This window comes from Corvus brachyrhynchos, unplaced genomic scaffold (genome assembly GCF_000691975.1).
Source record: "Corvus brachyrhynchos isolate BGI_N302 unplaced genomic scaffold, ASM69197v1 scaffold142, whole genome shotgun sequence".
Lineage (NCBI taxonomy): Eukaryota > Metazoa > Chordata > Aves > Passeriformes > Corvidae > Corvus > Corvus brachyrhynchos.
In genome coordinates this window covers 8603855-8623898 of record NW_008237226.1, presented here as the reverse complement: position 1 = coordinate 8623898, position 20044 = coordinate 8603855, and the positions used below count along the sequence as shown (strand labels likewise).

At 36.8% G+C, this 20044-nt stretch overlaps 1 long non-coding RNA gene across 3 annotated transcripts in view; it reads right to left on the bottom strand.

Moving 5' to 3' along the window:
• Positions 1-20044, bottom strand: part of LOC108445453 — a 370042-nt gene that overhangs the window by 146111 nt on the left and 203887 nt on the right. For all 3 annotated transcript variants that reach the window (XR_001860308.1, XR_001860310.1, XR_001860309.1), the window contains one exon: positions 18678-18777. This is a non-coding gene — a long non-coding RNA (uncharacterized LOC108445453). The remainder of the gene's footprint in view (positions 1-18677; positions 18778-20044) is intronic.

Sequence of the window (20044 nt, the reverse complement as noted above, 5' to 3'; positions counted from 1 at the left end):
ACAGTTGATAAAATATGAACTAGACATCATTAGTGTTTCAGAGTACATATAGTGTTAATTGAATTTGGAATTTTGCTTGGGATTACTGTTACTGTTTAAACTTAGCCTATAAATTGAGGGATGATACTTCCTCGTGCAAAATCCCTCAGTGAAGTCTTCTACAGCTCACCAGTAAGCAGAAGGATTGCTGCCAATCCTCTTACACAACTTTTGTGAATGTGAATACAGTTTTCTGAGAATGAAGGCCATGAATTTTTTTGAGAATCAGCTTCCTCATAACATAGGTTCTTTTTCAGGGATCCCAGGTACACAAAAGTTTAATCCAGCTCATAGGTTTTACACTACATCTGAATAAACTCATCACTGGTCAAGTGTCTGGAATCAGTATTAGGAAAGATCTGTTTATCTATTTGGTGGATGTGATTAGTAATTCTGAATTAACCTCTCAGATTGTACAGACTGAAGATATAAAAAACCCCAAACAACAACTCAACAAAAGTGCAGAATCAGTTGATCTTGACATAGACAGATGGAAATGGCAGGAGGAGTCCAGTAATGAGTGCCATAGTCCAAGTACAAAATCACAGCTAATTTGTAAAACTGTTAACACACATAACATTTACCCTTCTATTTAAAAATCTGCATTATTCAAAAGGTTTAAAGGAAAAGAAGCCAATAATACTTGATGATTCATTAGTTTGAGAGGCATACATGCTCTTGTTAAGACAATTAATACTTTGGTCACAAATCCTTTGGTTTTATTGATTTGGCAGAAATCATAACCCTGGCTCATTTTGTACTTAACACTGAAGAGTTCTGAACAAGGGGAAGATAGGTTAAGCAATTGTTCTGTGATATTTGCATCGAACTGATCCTGCAGTTTCTGAACACAGATCATTGACCAAATGCTGTACTATGATGTAATGCGGCTACAGCAAGAGCCATTCATCCTGCACAAAAGGCAAATAGAAGGCTTCTGTATTAGTGTGTTGAAAATTTGATAGGATAAAATGTCAAATAATTTTTTGCAGGCTCCTCAGAGAAAAGCCTTATATGTATAGATGCTCTGATATATTATCTAAATAGTACCCTTTCTTAGATGGAGCTGTTACTTACAGAAGGTGCAGCTTTACTTTCTTTCTAAACACCCTTTCAAACATACTGTTTAAATCTGCCTTGCATTCAGTAGATTTTCCTTATGAAAGAGTTCTATATTTTAACTTCTTTAAGCCCTCTGCTCCATACTGGATACATGAAAACCTTTTATCAGAGATGTAGCACTCAGAAGACAGATTTCAGAACCATCATGGACAATTCTCTATAAGCATCAGCTCAAAGTCCCACAGATGCCACTAAGCAAAACCAACAATAAAATGCTGGCCATCATCAAGAATATAACTGAGGATGAACATGAAATGTAATACTGTCACTATCAACTGCATGCAGCACTCTTCATATCTACAGGATATAGCAGAGTCAGAAAAAGCAAGAGAAGAGCAAATAAAATTAATAAGGACTTGGTGCTGGTGTCCTGGCAGAGAGACAGACTAACTACCTAGACCGAGGGTTACCTGCTGAAACTCATATCAACTTGGACTAAAACAAGAAAGTTCTTTTTTATGCAAAGGATAGTGATTGTGTAACTTCCTGCCAAAGAGAGAGTTGGAGGAAAAAACATGTTCAAGAGATTAAACAAAACAATGGACAACCATATCCAAAAGTAGATACTAAAGGGGGCAGGTGGGGATGTACCCTCTATTGTCCTTCACCTGGTAATTGTGGATGTTAGGGCAACAAACCACAGCTAGTGACCAGGCTTGAGGCCTTCTTCTGTTGCAAGTGCTAGACAGGGAGCAAGATGGACCTACAGATGAGTTCTGTTCAAAGAACATGATTCTTTGAGCTGTTTTACAGGTAAGGCAGGGAAAGTATTACTGCCATGAATAGTCTTTCTAACTATGGAAATTTTATTTGTGTATATATATATGTTTATATATAGTAAAGATGAGTTTAAGCCATGCATAAGCAGACTTCAAAGATATTTTGGGTTTTTCAAACATTAAAATGACGAACAGATTAATGAATAGTGAAAGGTATATAAAAATATATTGTAAACAATTTAATGTATCCTCTTTTTCAACTTATATTGTCCTTTAATATTAATTTTCCATCTTTTATGTTCACAATATGTTAAATATGACTGTCAATTTAAAATGTTTTAAACAAACATCATGGAATATTTCCTGAAGTTTATCTGAGATTCATCATTTCAAATTTTTTCTCTAGAAGCCTGCTTTTAAAGATTATGTTCAGAACACCAAAAACCACAATAATGTTGTCAAATTAAGATAATCTGAATGTCTTAAGTTAATTTGAAATGTTTTTTAAAAATATTAATTCTTTTTATTTGTACAAAATATTTGGATAAAAGCAGAAAACAGTATTCAGGACACAGATGATGCTCTAAACCAGTTAACATTATCATTTTATTCCCAAATGTATTTGTCATGGATTATGAAACTAGTTCTAAACTTCTTGTGTTAAAAGAGTTCTGAATAAAGGAAACTGGCACGGTTCAAAACATTTGTCATTAGAGGTAGGACCTTCTTAATTTTACTTTACAACTACAATTATTCTCCACACAAGTTAGGATCTTTACTAACTCAAGAACTAAAATTCCGTTTTACCTAAAACTTCCCACACTACTCAGCTCCAAAATTTTAAAACAGTAACATATGGTAAGCAGTTTGTTATAAAAAGGGGGATACTGAAAAATTTAAAACAAAATGTGTAAAGGAAAAGGCTTCTCTTCCCTACTTGTCTGTAATGTCACTGTAAATCTATCTCAGTTTGAGCTTATTTAATTCTTGCTGCAGGATGCACCAATCTTTTGACGCCCTCAAATAATCCTAGTTTGGGAGACTAGCTGGAACCCTTACAGAAATGTCCACAGAAAGAGCCTTGACTTAGTAATTAGCCTAATGTTTGATGTGTTGGCATCTCATGAGATGTTGTAGTGATGAGTAATAGGCTCACACTAACTCACAGCTTCATTCACATTCTGCAAGAAAATACAAAACTGTGTGCCTGTAAGGTTCACAGATAAAAATAATTTGTGAAGACTGGATCATGCCAAATATCACAGATATTATATGAAGTTTAGACACCTTTTAGAGAAGCAATTAAAAACTAAATCTTAGACAGACTGGCAGTATTTTAATCATAGCATTAATCAAGTTGGATATTGTGTTAGAGCTTCATTCATGTGATCAAATTTTCTTCTAAACACACGTCTTGCAGAAACAGTTTTACAAGCAGCTGGTGATGTGTGACAAACTGGTGAGCAATTGGGAAATGTGCCTGCAGCTGAAAGTACTAGTCTTCATGGTGGATGGTACTTCGGGGTTTGTTTTTCTTATGCTGCAGAAGGATGAAGACTCAACCATTCTGAACTTTCCTATACATACATAAAGCATGTGCAAAAAGCCTGAAATCCTGGCTTTTCCACTCTGTCACTCCCTCAGCAAGACAAAATCAGTGACCACGTAGAATTAAGCCTTTTTCCATCTTCTGATAGAGATCTGCATGACAGTTTTCTGGTGATGGTACTCAGGCCACTACTGGTCTTTCAAATGTTACATGAAAGATGAAATCACTTGGCTAAAGAACATGTTATCCTCTAGGCCTCATATACATAATAAAACTCTCCAACAGATGCAACTGAGAGAGTCTCAGAATAGCCATTAGTCAAGATACTTTGGTTTAAGAGTCCACAAACACAGGTTCACAGGTTAGACTTGGTCAGTGCAGGAACTTGTGATAAATGTTGTTGCCACTGGTGACTAACTAATAGCTGTCAGAAAGGCAGAAACTTCTAACATCAGCAAAATTTTCAAAATCACAATTCTAAAAAATTTCATTTGGCCTTTAAAACCAGCTCTAAACATACTACTATAAGAAGTGATATATAAAATGCAAAAAGCACATGTCTGGCATAACTTACAGCAAGAATAAAGCAGAATTATTTGCAAAAATCAAGAAAAAAGTATTATGTGAATAGAAATAATACATCAAGGTAAGCAGGTAACATGCACACAAAAGGCATTTGGGGAGTTACTTTTAATAAGAGGGGGGTTGTGTGCACTTTGGAGGAAGCAGTACCACTTGTTAAAATGTACACTTTAGGTTAGTCTTCTCTTAGGAGTTAATAGGGAATTAATCATCTGTACACCAGGGGAGAGTGGTTTGATCAATACTGAAACTATAACCTTCACTGAGGCAACATATCTAATAAGTACATCTTGAATAAAATTCCTTCATGCACTGACTCATTTTTCTTAAAACACGAAACCAATAAGCATTAGAATCCTTTTGGAGTGAGGGTGATCTCAGCAACACTTCTGACTGGTCTAACCAAAGTGTACCCATCTATACATCCACAGATAGGCAATAAGCACATCTAATACATTATTAACACAGAGTAAAAATAATAATGGATCAAGAATTAAACTTTCATGAGCAATATGAAGGTCTGGTGCTGTGCCTATAAAAGAAAAAAACAAACCCAAACCCCATATTTATCTAAATTAACAAGGACAGTTAGAGATTTCCTTCTCAAGCAAATAACTAGGGTGAAAAAGATCATTATACAATTTGAAACTTTTCATTGTGAGAGTAAATGCAGTAAAGAGTGCTGAATAGTTATGATTTTTACAGGAATATATTAACTGAAGCATTCTAAGAGAAGTATTAGATCTAAAAAATATTATATAAGCCCAACATCTCTTTTGATTCATTGTGCCTTTTGCATTTTTCTTTTATTTTTAATGGCTGAACAGGGTGTTAAATTGGAGTAAAAGACTGGCAGGAAAAAACACACTGTATTTACTATATCCTGATGAACTTTACAAATGTATAGGTAAATTATTCCCTGAGTTATCGGTCCAGTAGTCAGAGGACTTAACTTATTGATTTACTTACTGCCTGCAACTTACTCTAATAACCTAATAAACTCTAATAAACCTTCTGATGCACCTCTTATATTATGTAATGAGCAAGGAAAAAGAGAGAAGTTTAAAGGTTGAAAGTTAGAGGTTTGCAAATCAGAAACACAATAAAGCTGTGAGATTTTTAAGCAACTCCCCTGCTTTCACACCTTTGCAAAATTATTTCAGCTAATGCGGATTGCTTTGGTGGGACTGAGGTAGTGTAGGCAGCTGATTTGCTCTGTATTTTTTAAAGGAATAAGTAGAGGAACAGAAATAACCAAGAAGTAATGCTTCTCCTAATTCAGAAGAAGCATTTGGTATCTGCTTGGTTTATTGTACCAATGATACAGTTTAAAAATACTGCTTTTGGTACAATTAACTAAAAAGCTCGCTACTTTTGCCAGACCTCTGGCACCAACCACTAGCCAACTATTTCCGAGTGCTTACCAAGAAATACACCACTGGGAATAATGACTTTTACATAACTGTGGCTCTTGCTCCTGTCTGAACACTCTTTTTCTTTTGCAAGGACTGGTGAAGGGCTCTTTTGACAGCAAAACAGCAGAAATTGAGGCCTGTGTCTTAAATCAAACAATGAAAATGTTAATTGAACTGAATTGCAAATTGTGGTGATTTACCTGCTTCTATATTAACAGCTAAGACAAGCCAGGAAAATAGTGTAGAGTAGACAATCAACAAAAGGAATCACTATGACTATCTGAAAAAGAAAGCTGGTCATAGCCAGTCAGTGCCTGTAGGGAATGGAGACAAAGACTGCCCTCACACCACCTCAGGCAATTCAGAGTTACTATACAAACCAAAAGAGTTTTATGCCAGAGAAAAGAATGTCTGGAGTATGTGTGGAGAAGGAAAATAAACCCAGTACTATTGAAGTTTAAAGAAGTTATACTTTTACCAAAGTGTAATGGGTAAAAATGGACTTGAAACCCAAATTTTTGAGTCACGGTTTACCATTTCAGAGAAACACATGTATCAGAACCACATTACTTCAATGTTTTTTTGTATTTTATTGAAATTTTTATTACATAATTTTCAAATTCTCTCTGTGGTAGTGCTGTTTGGGAAAGGGGTGAACAGAGATTTTAGAAAGACACTCACAGTATATGCAAAACTAAGATGACTACTGCAAGCATCTAAGCAGAACTCCTTGGGTGGGTGATTTGCTCTTATGAGACAAATGCCACTAGGCCATATATGCTCCTGTTCTTCAAACATTTATATTCATGATTTAAACATTTATATTCTGTAGTAGTTCTTAAATGTCCAGTTGTCCCAAACCGGTTTCTTTGACACACTCTTGAGAAGGGCTGTGGCTGATTGCACAGGTGGGACATGCCCAGACAGCAAGACAAATCAGCTGCAATTCATGAGCAATTCAGATCAGTTTTAGTCACAGACTAATTTGGGACTATCACAGACATCTTCACCTACATCAGGCTGCTCAGAGTCCTGTCCAACCTGACCTCAGAGGTTTCCAGGCATGAGGCGTCTACCACCTGGGAAATCTGTTCCAGTATTTTGCCTCCCTCATTGTAAAATTATAACTAATCTAAGTCCTGTGGCTATGTTACAGGACAGGCAAAGAGGTCATGCTGCAATAGCAGATGCTGCCTAAACTGATCAGCCAGGAAGAAAAGGGCACTCCCACTGGTTCTTTCAGGTACGCAGACACTTGCCGTGGCTCAAAGGCCTGGGAAAAGCAGAGCTTTCTACAGTAAGGAAGATAGCTGAACTGAGCCATGTTAATCTATTATGTAAGTAAGAAAAGTAGAAAGTAAAAAATTAAATGGAGGGAAAAAAATAACAGTGAACAAAATGGCTATATTTTTAAATATTTGAGCTAAAACTAGTAATAAAAAGGAAAAGGAAAAAGATAACTAAATGTCAAAAGATTATTATCCTGACAGTGTCCCATCTAGCAGTGTTTTCAAGCCCATGATTAGCTTCAATATCTTGTGTTGTGAAGAGCTTGGCTTGAAAGTTGAGGTTAATAAGTGCAACAAGAGATGCAATGCTCTAACTGCTCCTGTTTTCTCAGCAAACAGATGATAAAGAGTAATTATCATTCACTGATAACTGTCTCTTTTTAGATCTTATATTCTCCGTAAACTGTTTTTGTACTTAGAATAGAATTTTCAAGAATTCAGTCTGTCAACATAATATGGTCTTGTTATTGCAATACTCTAGCTTGTAAACAACTTTTCTACTTTTTCCCTATTTTAGATTGACTGAATTATGTAAGAAATGTCACATTTATGATTAACAGTGAGCTATTTACACAGGGACTTAACCTCTGTTGGAAAGCTACAGACACTTAAAATTCAAGATCACTTTTTGGAAAGCTACAGAAACTGTTATGTCTTTTAAAAATGGGACTGAAGTAATTTATCAACTGTAATACAATGAAGGCAAGAAAAAAACCAAAATGAAATCATCTGTAATTCATCATTTCAGTGTTTACTGAACAGGTACAATTTAGTATTTAAAAACAGAAAATCCTGATATCTGGAGGTGGAATTTCACTTTGGCCTTATCAGGGGCAAATGTCACTCAGAAGCTGGAAGACTGCACAGGAAGAGAGGATGGAGATTTTCAATAACTGCCAGCAGCATGTGCATTATAGGAGAGATCAGGGTCCTGACCAAGTGTTCACTATAAATTCAATTCTCAGCAGTTTTGAGAATACTTAGACCATGTTTCTCTCCTCCACTTGAGGAATGAACTAAATACCCTCTACTGCTTAGAAGGGTAAGAGTGTTGAAAAATGTATTAATTTGCACTCGAAAAGTTTATTTTTTCTTTTTTTTTTCATCCACAAGTTCAAAAACTTCAGTTTCCTTCAACTGCTTTTTTAAACTTTTGAAGCTTGCCAATGAGATAAATGCACTTAAGAAAAACACTAAAATGTTAAATCTGCTGTTTCAAAGAGGGCCATTTTGATGCTGATTAGAATTTCTTTAAATGCAAGTCCAAAACCTGCAGAAAATTAGTCAACATTATTCACTGGCAGAAAGTAGTTGAAGACCCCTCATTGCTAGCATTACAACTTTCTTAATTTATTTCAATCACGATATGTAATAAGACATCCCAAGACATCTGTTTGAAACTTACTCTCCTAATTTTGCAAAATGTATATGCCTGAATACATAGAAGCGATGCATGGAACACGATCAAAAGGCCATTCCAAAGATGTATGCTTCCACCAAGGAAATATTAGGGTGGAATAAAAGTACGTCCCCCACGCCCTCCAAGTCTCTCCTTAATAAAGGGCTAGCATTTAATCTCAGTTTACACTTGGATCTGAACATTCTTCAACAATGCAGTTCCACACAACTTAGAAGAGTTACTTAGAACAGAGTCTGGTTACAGAAAGAAAGCCTCTGTTCTTAAGGTAAAACATCCTCTGTTCACAGAGATTTAACCCTGAGTGTGCCAGTTATTCCACTCTCTGATGGCCTATGAGCCGGCTTGTTCACCTTGTAGCTGCTCACCACCCTTCCTTCCTTCCAAAGCTGTGCCACTGTAGAGGATGAAAGGAAGAGTGATACCAAACCAAGTGATACCAAGAGTGATTTACAAGGCATAACTTTTGTGCCTTTTAACCAATAACAAGATGATGTGAAAGACTGGAATACAACTTTGGGGGTGGGCTCAAGGTTTTATTAAGCCCAATACCCTGACTATTGGGTTATAGAATCAGATATATTTTTAGTCCATTCCTAAGGCCTAACACATCATTGATTATCTTCGTCAGAGAAGAGATTTGAGCATATGATCTGTTCTCTAGGATTTTCTCTAAAAGAGAATGGTACCAACATGTTACCAGTGTTTGATTAAAAGAAAGGTATGAGCTTTACTTCATTACTTCATTTTCAAGAACAATGTGCAGATAGTCCCTTTCAAAGAAAGGTTTCTGATGCTTCTGGTCCTTAGTTACCCTTGCCTTGGAAAGGCATCATTTGACATGCAACATTTTCAAATTGCCATACTACTTTTATCTTTATCCTCACCACTCCCTATCCCTCCACTGCACTCCCCGCCTTCTCCCTCCCCACCTCCCCCAAATATATGAAGCCCCAGACAGCAAATTCTTTATTCTTAGGGCCAGGTGGTTATAAATTTGGCATTGCTGTAGCTGATGCAGCTCATGCCTCACTCACATACTAGGGTGACATGGCAATAACACTCAGTTATAAACTGACACGCGTGTATGCATAATACTTCTCAAAAGGTTTTCGTGGCTCACCTTTGTTCAGTTCACCCATCTTCAGTCAGCTCTGTACAGGCTTACAGGTGATACTTTCCACAACCATTTAAATCCTGAGATTAAGAAGCAACAGTTTCTGTCTTTGTCCATTATTACTGCATTATTTTACAGTATAAAAATCAGAGCCTGGCTTTATTAGATTCTCTCCTTTGCCTCCCATCCCTCCTTCACAGTGGGAGTGAGAGAGAGAAAGACAGTAATTAAAAAAAAAAACCCCTAGAAATCAAAAGTATAACATTTCCCACTGTTAACTTCATGAAGTTAGATTTTGCCAAGCAGAAAAATACATATTAAAACACAGCCAATATTTGTAATCTTAACTCTAGTTTTAACTTAATTTTGCTTCAAAGTTCTAACTGCAGGTGTTTGGGGGATTTTTCCCTCTCCAGTTTAAGACTGCATGCTTGTTGCATCAGATCAACTTTGCTGAGCTACTGAGTTCCATTACACACACACAGACAAAAGTACAGTATCACCTCCTAAAACACTTCCAGCTTCATCATCTGAGTAAAGATATGACAAGGCTGTTTATCAGTAGGTAATAAGACAGATAATTTAACTGTACAAGCTCTAATTGGTCTAATTCACTAACTGACCTCTCACCACTTGATTCACTAGTACAATTGAGCTCTGATAAAGCCTTTAATTGTAAATTGCACACAGCTGTGAGCTGCTTCTCACGCTGGCACAAAAACACTATCATCGACTGTTTCATCTCTGCGACCTGCTAATTTGGAGCATATGTAACTGTTTTTAATGCTGAAGGCTTGACATACCACAAACAGCAGATGTTGCAGCTGCCCCTGAGACGCTTTATTTAATTCAATTACGTCTTTTGGAGATATGTAAAAAAGCTAGGCGAGATGAGAGAGGGCAGGAGAATGTTAAAAATGGAGCCCCTGGTTGAGGCCCAGGTGGCTCGATAGGCAAATGATTGGGTGAATGTCTAAATGATCTTTTTAATTGAGTAGACTGACGGCTAATCAGGGTCATGAAGTGTTATCACACTGATGAGCTGAGTGGAGCCCTGGGCTGCTCTGCAATTAATGCTGCTTTTGTGAAAAGAGAAAAAAGGAAGATAATGTATACCATCTGGCAATTGTTTATGATAAAAGCAGCAGTTTGCTACAAATTCAAGTTAAATGCTATTCATAACATTATTTCTTCTGCTGCTGCAGAGGGCAAGGACATAGAGCCCAGGCCTTTGTCTGACTTTCTCATTCTCTTTCAACAAGCAAAACATTCATTTGCTTCCACATGTGTTATTATTAATTATTTGCCTGCTTGCTAATGTATGGCCCAAATGATGCTCTCTTTGAAATGTCATGAATAAGTCCAGCAATCTAGATTTTGGATGCTTCATGCCAAAGCATCCAGTGAGAGATAAACAAAACTAAGTTCTCAACTTGTAGCTAAAAGCCAGAGAAAACAAGTTAGTTGTTTTGGTAGTGGTGGGTACCCATCCCCCTGCCCCCTTCCCCTGCCCTGTTCCATTTTAAAGAGCTTGAATCTTTGAAAGACACACTTAAAGGTTCAGAAAAAAGCATGATTTTGAGAAGGAAGGGGGAAACTGAAGGTGGTGAATGTCTATGTGAAGGAGTTTCACTGGGTCTAAGAAGGCTTGGCTTTACAGAAAAGAAATACAATTAACCAGCAAGTCATGGGTGTTCTTGGGCCTTGCCTTTCTAGCAAGGCAAGGAGAAATAGGAACTGGTGATGGCATAGCACTGAGCTAAAAGCTAGCATCCCTGTAAGTAGAATATTATTCTACTACTCGGTAGAAGGACATGACAAGTGGGGAAAAAAGTAATCCTGCCAATTCTTCTTAGGTTTTAAACCAGTTGTGAATTGGAGGTAATACTGCTGGGGCCCTCCTTAAAGAGGACAACCAGCAGTCAAGTTAGGGAAAATTTAACAATATATAGTGTCACTTCTGACAAGAAGATGAAGCCTTGGCTTAAAACTTAGATATCAAGAGCTTATTTATTGCTTACAGATTAGTTCTGAAAATCAGGTCATTCCAATTCCTGGCTGTGTCACAAATATATTGCATGTCCTTAAGAGAGTCACTTAACTTGTATATGCTTTGTCTAACAAAGAATCTAATCCTTTTTTTTTTTAAACCAACACTCAAGTCAAAGTTGATCAAAATTAACAAATATCTGTTTTGACTCCTCTTTAAAACTTAAAGGCTGGAAACAGAGACTGTCCCTCTGCCAGAAAAGTTGGAAAGAACTGGACTTTGTAAAATTTCTTTAATTCTTGGGGTGCTGGAATCACGTTTTGTGTATCATTCCTGTCATTGTGTCTTATACTTTTTTACTTTGGAACTGTATTTAAGCATCATGTATATCTTCAAAGCAAGATATTGCTGGATAGTACTCTAGAAAAAGGAGGAATAGCCTTAAAAGCAAGGCATAAGCCTCAATCTTAGATCTTAAATGTTTTTGTCTTAACCCCTTGTTAGTTTTTCAGTTCTGTGGACTACAGATGGATACAAGAACTATTACCTGTCATCACTTGTTTTTTTCAGTCCTTACTAACCACTGTGTACTGAAGATGAAATATCAGTAATGTTTACAGAGACCATGTGTTTGCAACATAGAGAAGGATATACTTCTGTAAGGGTTTCACTCAGCAATTCTCATGCTTAAACCATGCTTTGAGTCAAACTTCTAGCTGTGATTAACAGACCCTTGTTATAAATATACACTGCAGACTCCTTAACAATTTCCTACCTTTTCCCTCCTCTTCCAGATACTGTAATGTTCAGAAGTGCCTGGGAGACTGTTTTCTCATCCAAGGGAAGTTTTACAAGATTCCTTAAGTTTTCTTGCTATTAAGAGCAAGAAACTTTTCTAACCAGGTTAACAACAACCACAACCAAAACAATACAAAAAAACCCCAGTAAGTATTCAAAAGAGAGAAAGAAAGAAAGAAAGAAAGAAAAGAAAAAGAGTGAGGAGTAGGAAAATAAAATTAACAGGAAGTCATAGTCTGCAGGAGGACTTTGAAGAAGCTGAGAGGTCCTCAGCTATAGCTGCCCTAGCTGACGTGGTGCACGGTACAGTGGCACTACCCCAAAGTAGTGTAGGCAGCAAAGAGCAGCACTGCTGGTATCAGTGCAGTGGCCAGCACAGGTAAACCATGCTGGTCCAGCAGCAGGCCGACACAACCACACTGCTTTGAGATTCTGCTTAGTCCATGCTGCTTTCTAGGCTGGCAATGCTGTGTCCACTCTACATGAAGATATGCAGAAGACCTCCTGGAGTCATCCATTAAACTCTGACTTATAAATACAAGTTGAAACGGTTCTACAATACTTCATGAAATAAAGGCACATCAAATGTTGATCTGTTCCCAGGCTCATCTCATGAACTTAAATACCCTAAATGGGCCAGATGAGTAGTGGGTCAGGGCATCTACTTCTCGCAGATCAGAAATGCTTGCCTTATTAGAACAGGTATATACCATCTTGGAAAAAAATGTTTCAGTTCCAAGGAGCAAGTGTATTCTGAGAAAAACATTTCTTAAGAAAATTCCCAACTGTATCTCTTCAACAACAGCCATTCACAAGGCTCCTGTATCATCATGGTAGTGAGACATACAAAAGGGTTTTTGTACTGAACAATTGAAGTAGAACATTACCCTACTTTATGTTTTAATAAGGGCAGAAAAACAAAATACTAGGAAAAAATACCGTGATAAGAGTATGTTGTGAGTTGTTTTGGGAAGAAGTGCCTGCTGAGGGTGTTTTGAGAGTACAGGTAGTTATCAGACATTGTAGCAGGCAGCAGCTCTTGTTAAGACTATGGAGTTAGACAGAAATGTTGATATTTAACACCATGCTTTAGAAGACAGCTTAAAATAATACTCAAGATAGTCTTTGTGGCACTTTGAAATCATGGCATTAAGCTCTCAATTACGGATGAATGCTGCTTTATTTTAGTTTAATAAAGGTATCCCACACTTTCTCTCAGGCTAGTATTAGACACAATAAAAAAGAAACATTCTTTCCAAGATTTAATATGCTATTTGAATTCCCTTCTGTGATCACAGTTTCCTATTATCTTTCTGATTTTTTAGCTACAGACTAATGTAAAATCTTCACACATAAAAAGGAATTTGTGGTGACACTTCTACTTATTTCTGGAAGAGTTTAGGAATCCTGTATTTTATATACTTATAATGAGACAGCATATTAATTCTATTGCTTTAATTTCATGATGGTGTGGCAGAACTTTTTCCAGGATGACTGGGACTACATGAATAGCTGAACTTTCATTTTGATGACTGGACCTAAAAACAGTATCATTTTTAAAAAACTAGGTAATTTTTTTCGGCTCAAACAAAGAAAGAAAACTTAGAGTAACTCTACATTGGCAGTCTGAGAAGTCCTCTGGAAGTGTAAACCTGAATTAAAGGCCCTGAATCCAGGAATATTTGAATAATTTGTAGGACTATTCCAACAGAAGAGATTAAGAGAGAACTATCTAAAAAATATACTCTCCCAAATATTTGGTTCACAGTCCTATCTCTGTGCAAATAAAGAGAAGGAAGAAATCCTCCTTCCTTCATCTCAGCTCTATGACAAATATTTGAACTATTGGACCCTAAAAACTTTTAACATTAAAAAAAAAATTACTTCCTCTTACTCAGAATAATATAACATTTTAAACTTAAAAGTGAGCTTAAGATGTTGTTCTGCCATATAGACTCACCTTTACCATGCTACAAGTATGTCTGTTGGAGAGGAGTGCAAAAATCTCACCTGGGCAATTAAATCACTATGCATTTTATCTGTAAAATTGTGAATACAGATTTACGTGATTTTAGCATTTCACATTGATAACCATTCAAGTAGCTCCTAATGTTGTTTCTTTGAAGGAAAGTACCTTAAATTTTTTAAAAATTGCAGGTTGGCACAATGACTTACAGACTCTCTGAAGTAAAAAGGATCTAAAAAGTAATGCAGCTTTGCCTTCAGAATTCAATATAGAGTCCATGCTGCTCCTTTCACAGAACTCCCATACTTTGGATATGGCCGGGGAAGAGACCAAGTTATAATTTACAACTCACACAACTGTCCCATGTGTTCATAAAATCCACTGCTGCTGCCCAAGGACAGGAGAAAAACAAAAATCTTCTGGGAAGAACAGTTCCTTCAGTTCCACTGTTACCAACAGCCACATGATCTTCCTGAGCAGTGGTATAGCCAGAATTTTAATCCTAAAACTACTCCTGCATTTGGCTACAGGCAGTGCCAGAGCACTACATGAGCAAGGCATTTCAGCTCCATCATAATTTTATCCAGGGGACTGAATTCCAGAGGCACAGCAATATATGTGTGAAAACCTGCTAAATACAGTATCTTCTCTAGATAAAAGCACAGGCAGGGAAACATAAGGTAGATTTACACTGCTACCCCTCTGAACATAATAAGACAAGATTTTTTCTATGTTTTCTTCCAAATTTACCTAGAAATGCCAGCATTCAAAGTGAATAGTTATGCTAAATAGTGAAGAAATCTTTATGTAAAGTGTTTTCATTCATCTAACTTCTGTGAATAATATTCTGGAAATGCCTCTGTCCCTCTGTTTAGTGTAAACTCCTAACTTTAGCCTACCTTAGGTTTCTAACAAGGATGTTATTCAGAACAACTACATTAGATTACATGAGTATTCCCCATGGGGTCAAAATCCAAAAGACAACTTTAAAAAACGTTGGTTGCTAAGTTTGTATATTCATCAAATGAATTTTAATTAGGTGGAGTAAGGCCAATTATGTTTTGCAATGCAGTGTACAATCCTAAAATAAACCTGTGAATGAAAATATTCAAATGCAAACGCACACTGAAATAACTCAGAACATCCTAATTGCTGTTGGAAACATGAGTCTCATAAAGTACATACAAACTGTGTCATCTTGACAAAAAGCACCCCTGGATCCTGGAGTTTTCTACTGAGTTTGTTTTAAGTTTATGCTATAATAAAAAGGAACTATTTTCAAGGGCACAACAGACAGTTAGATGTCTAACTCAAGGCAAAGTCAACACCTGAGACAGTATATTATACTAAAATCTTGGAAGATTTCCAAAGCCGCTAAAAAGAGATAGGCAGAATTCAACCACTGATAGCTAAGTGCAGTTTTGTAACCTATGTAAGACAATTCAAGATTGTTCTTCTGCCAAAAAGCCTATTCCTGACTTCCCACTACCTCATGGCCATATATCTTATTGTATCTTTCTTGAACTGGAATGAGGAAAAGCACAAAGTTTTTACTTTCTTTTGTGGGATTATTTTTCACTTTGTCTGAGGTAAAGAGGGAGTCTGTGGAGTAAGGTGGGAGTACTGTAACATTAAATTACTTATAAAGTTGAATAGGGCGAAGCAGAAGATGCAAATTGTAGTGGCAGCTTACACTGAGAGGTCAAAATTCCTATGCCTCTTCAGCCTAGTTAGCTCTTCAGAGGTGTTATTAAGTACATGTTAGATATACTAATTAGATACTAAGCAAAGATAGTATCTATTAGATATACTCAAAGCTTTCTAGCTATTTTAAGACAATGCAGACACAGCTGTGTAAATACTTGGAATTTAATCCTTAGAAATCCATGTTCTCTACACAGACATATGTCATTTGCTAAAATTCAAAGAAAATGTGTTTTCCAAATAACTTAGAAAAAGGAAAGAGCAGACAGAATGATCTAAATTACTCATCGATGCCTACTGAGAAATTCCATGCTGCTTCTCTGTCTATCCTCAATTCTCGGGTACACTGATAGTTTCTCCAAAGTGTCTACTTATATTTTTGTGTGTCATATTTTTGAATATTTATAATTTTGGGGATTAAACCCAAACCAATGGAGAAAAACAAAAAAACCCACCCCACAATTGTTAAATTTTTTCCTTTTTATTTTTACCCTATTCTGCAAGGCATGACAATACTCAGATTATTATCTTACAAGATATCTCTCTCTTAGTAATGCAAATTAAGTTGAAAAGTATCTCCTCATTATTTTCAAAACAACCATATTAATTTTCAGTTCAAACTGTCCTGAATTTCAGTTTCTTTCCATAAAAATTTTAAAGGTGTATTTCAAAGGGAAAAAAAAGCAAACAAACAAACCAAAGAAATATAAAATAATAATATTTTATTTAACTCCAAACAATATTTTTGCTCCCCCACACACCTCATTCAAAATTGCAAGCTCACCAGAGCAAGAGAACAACCTCTTTTCTCATGAAACTTCAGCCTAAGGTCATTAGCGGAATACAGTGTTTCAAACAATGAACCACAGTTCAGACAGTTCAGTGACAGACTGAGGAAATTGGGACTGTTGAGCCTGGAGAACAGAAGGGTGCATGGAGACCTCATAGCAACCTCCCAGTATCTGAAGGGGAAGCCAGAAAAGGACACTTTGCCAGGAAGTGTAGTGATAGGACAAGGAGTAATGGGTACAAACTGAAAGAGGGGAAATTTAGGTACTTAGGAATATTTAATAGGAATTTATAGGAATAATTTAGATATTAGGAATAAATTCTTTATTGTGAGGGTCCTGAAGCATTGGAACAGGTTGCCCAGAGAGGCTATGGATGCTCCAACCCTGGCAACGTTCAAAGCCAGGCTGGATAAGGCCTTGAGCAACTTGATCTGGTGGAAGGTGTCCCTGCCCATGGCAGGGGGCATTGGGACTAGATGATCTTTAAGGTGCCTTAACATTCTATGAATATATAATTCTATGATTCTAAAAAGATAACCAAATTTTATTAAGTTTTCTTAATAAAATAAATGGTCACAAGTCTTCCTTCCCTGAAGAAGTTTGAAGTGACTGGTGTTTCAAGTACTTCTGTCCTGCCTAATTTAAAATCTAAAACTCCATTTCATATAGCTTAGAAGAAGCTCAGGTACAGATTACTTTCTTATAGCTTACTGGACAGCCTGGGAAATTTTTATTAATAATGACTAGAAATTAAATTTTAATGTAAAAACCATTACAGTGTATAAATAGAGTGTATTCACTGCTAACAAAATTATAAAGTAGCTCTTATAAGCAACTTATATTTTCAGAAAGAAGTGGGAAGAAAGCAAAAAAAAGCTTGCTTCTGGTTTATTCTAATGTACAAGACCCTCAGTGATATCTCTTTTCTTTCCAGGAAGGCAGACATTGGATTACAGCAGCAGAGCAGAATCAACTCAGTCTGATGCTCCTTGAAAAACGAGTATAATAAGGATCTCTGGGAATGCAGTTTTCATGATTCACTTCCAGAACGGACACTGCTGGAGATTACACAAGATGAGTTTCAGCAGCATCCAGTGTGCATACACCAATATTTGCAGGGGGGAATCAAGACCAGAGCCTGCTCTTGTACTGTGGTATTTCTTGGCCAGAAGAAACCACAAAATACTCACACTCACATATGGATTTGTTTCCAGACCACAGAAGTTTAAATAACATTTGAAAAATACTTTGAAGGAAAACAAGTGAACTTTTAATGATAAACAACTTCTGTGAGACTCTCTATATTTATTCTGCTCTGTTCCATGCAGAGCTAACAACAAAGGGCTTGAACAGTCTGCAGTGTTCCATGGCCTACCACCCTGCAAAGGGCACAGTAGGAGCCCAGCTCTGCTCTGTGCCTCCACCAACCACTTGGCAAGGTTTTGGCTGGCCTCCCTCCCTCTACCCTTAGTCATCCTGCAGTCTAGGGATGCATGTTCTGGGTGGTGAGAGAGCAAGCTCATGCTAATGAACCCTCCTTATCATGCAGCTCTTATGCCTAATTCATCAGGCCCTTTGGAGAGCGATCAACTCATCAACAGCCACACGGTGAATGCTTTAGCTCAAGGCTGGTGTATGCTCTCTTTGGGTGCACAACTGTGGTTAAAGAGGCTGAGTAGATAAGTATATGTTGAGAGATGAAATGTTACCAAAATCTTGCCTTACTTACTCACTGTCTACTGGACTCTTTTTCCAATATTAACAAAATTAAAGCAAAACAAAGTGAAAACAAGAAAATCAAACAAAAACAACAAACAGGAGATTTGAAATAATTCCATGTCCTGAGTAGAATATTTTAGAAAATATACTATCTCTTTAGATATATATATACACATATATTTCAATGCATTTAAGACAATGAGAGATATCCGGAAGTCTTTCTTACTTTCCTGAAAGGTTTTGAGTACACTACCATTGTGATTGCATATGCAGATATCCAATGCCTCCTGCCTATCCTATTCTTCTTTCTACCCAGTATCTGCCAGTTTGCTGTCTGCTATGCCTTTCTCAGGGTTTCTTTGTAAAGAAACTCTCACCACCAGCAACAGGCTGAGGGTGCTGCCAAATGCAGGTACACATGTGCACAGAAAGAGAACAAAGCTTTTCTCACTTCACTTACTGGCTTTAGACCTTGCTGAGCACTACAGTATAGCAGCCCTTGAATCTTCACATTGAATTTTGGAGGTTTAAACTCTTCATTTGGTGATGCAGTCTCTTTCCTGTCAGGAATAGAAAACTTTAGTTAAGTGTTCATTAGAAAAAAAAATACTTTAAAGTAAAAAATGGGCAATCTATATTGTAAATCTGTATTAGGAAACGAGTCTGGGAGTGAAAACAATCTCTGCCTAGAAACAGAAGAAAAAATTATACCAGTTGTATGTCCTGAAGATTCTCCAATGACTCTTTGAACTGCAGTAGGAAGCTTTGGATTTACATTTGGCTTCTGCAGTTCAACAAAAGTCTTATTAAAAATAAGTGAACAAAACCAGGCCAAATCTTATAAAATAATATCCCTGTCCTGCAAAAAATAGAAAGAACCACCTCCAGTCTTCACAAAGCAACACCAACTTTATTTATACGAATTTCATTAGGTCTTTGATTCCTAACTTTTTCTTGAAATGCTTATATTCCTTAATAGATTAATATATCCTTTGTTGATGTTGTGGCTTTCTAGCACAGTATGGCCACAGCTTTTCTGGGGAGAAACTTAAGGACGCACACTTCTGTCAGGGTGCAGAGAAACCTCTGATGTTCATACTTTAGCTGTTTAGCACTGATGGACAAGGGAAGGTTCGAGGTCAAAGCTACTCCTAGCTTACTGTTCCTCCTCAGTAAGAAAATGGATTTGTAAAGTGCTTATCCTCAGACGGACCGAAGTTTTTGAACCTGCCAGTCCTGTTTGAGTATGTAAGGTAGTTACACATAAAATGTACATATACGTGTGATTTATGATTTCCTATGTGAAAATATTTTAACATCTTTCTGGCAGTGCAATAATTTCAAGTTTTTAGTTTGCTAAAGCACCCAAAGACCAACCTGACAGGGAATTGGATCCCAGTGCTGAGTCATGATCCAATTTGGATTTCTAAAAATGGATGACATGATCAGGGATGTTCATTGCCCTTACAGAACTTCACTCAGGCTACTTTGGGGTCTTGGCATCCAACATGACCAGCCTATTTTTTCCAATTGTTGAACAGTGCTTGACCTTTCACTGTGTCTGAAATCTACTGGGGAGGCATGAAGATTTAATTGATAGCTTTGCAGAAAATTTCCCTGAAGTCAAAGGAATGAGACCCTTTGGTTAGCTCTAGATGTCTGAAATAAAAAACAAAAACACATACCCATAGCCCTCTGAAAACTGAAGATTCATAGTCCAGTTTCATTTTGAAAGGGTTTGGATTTGGGACACTAAAAATTGAAGTGGTTTTCAAGCCATTATATGTGCAAAATTAAATAACTGGTTTATGACAGATTTTAATTTGA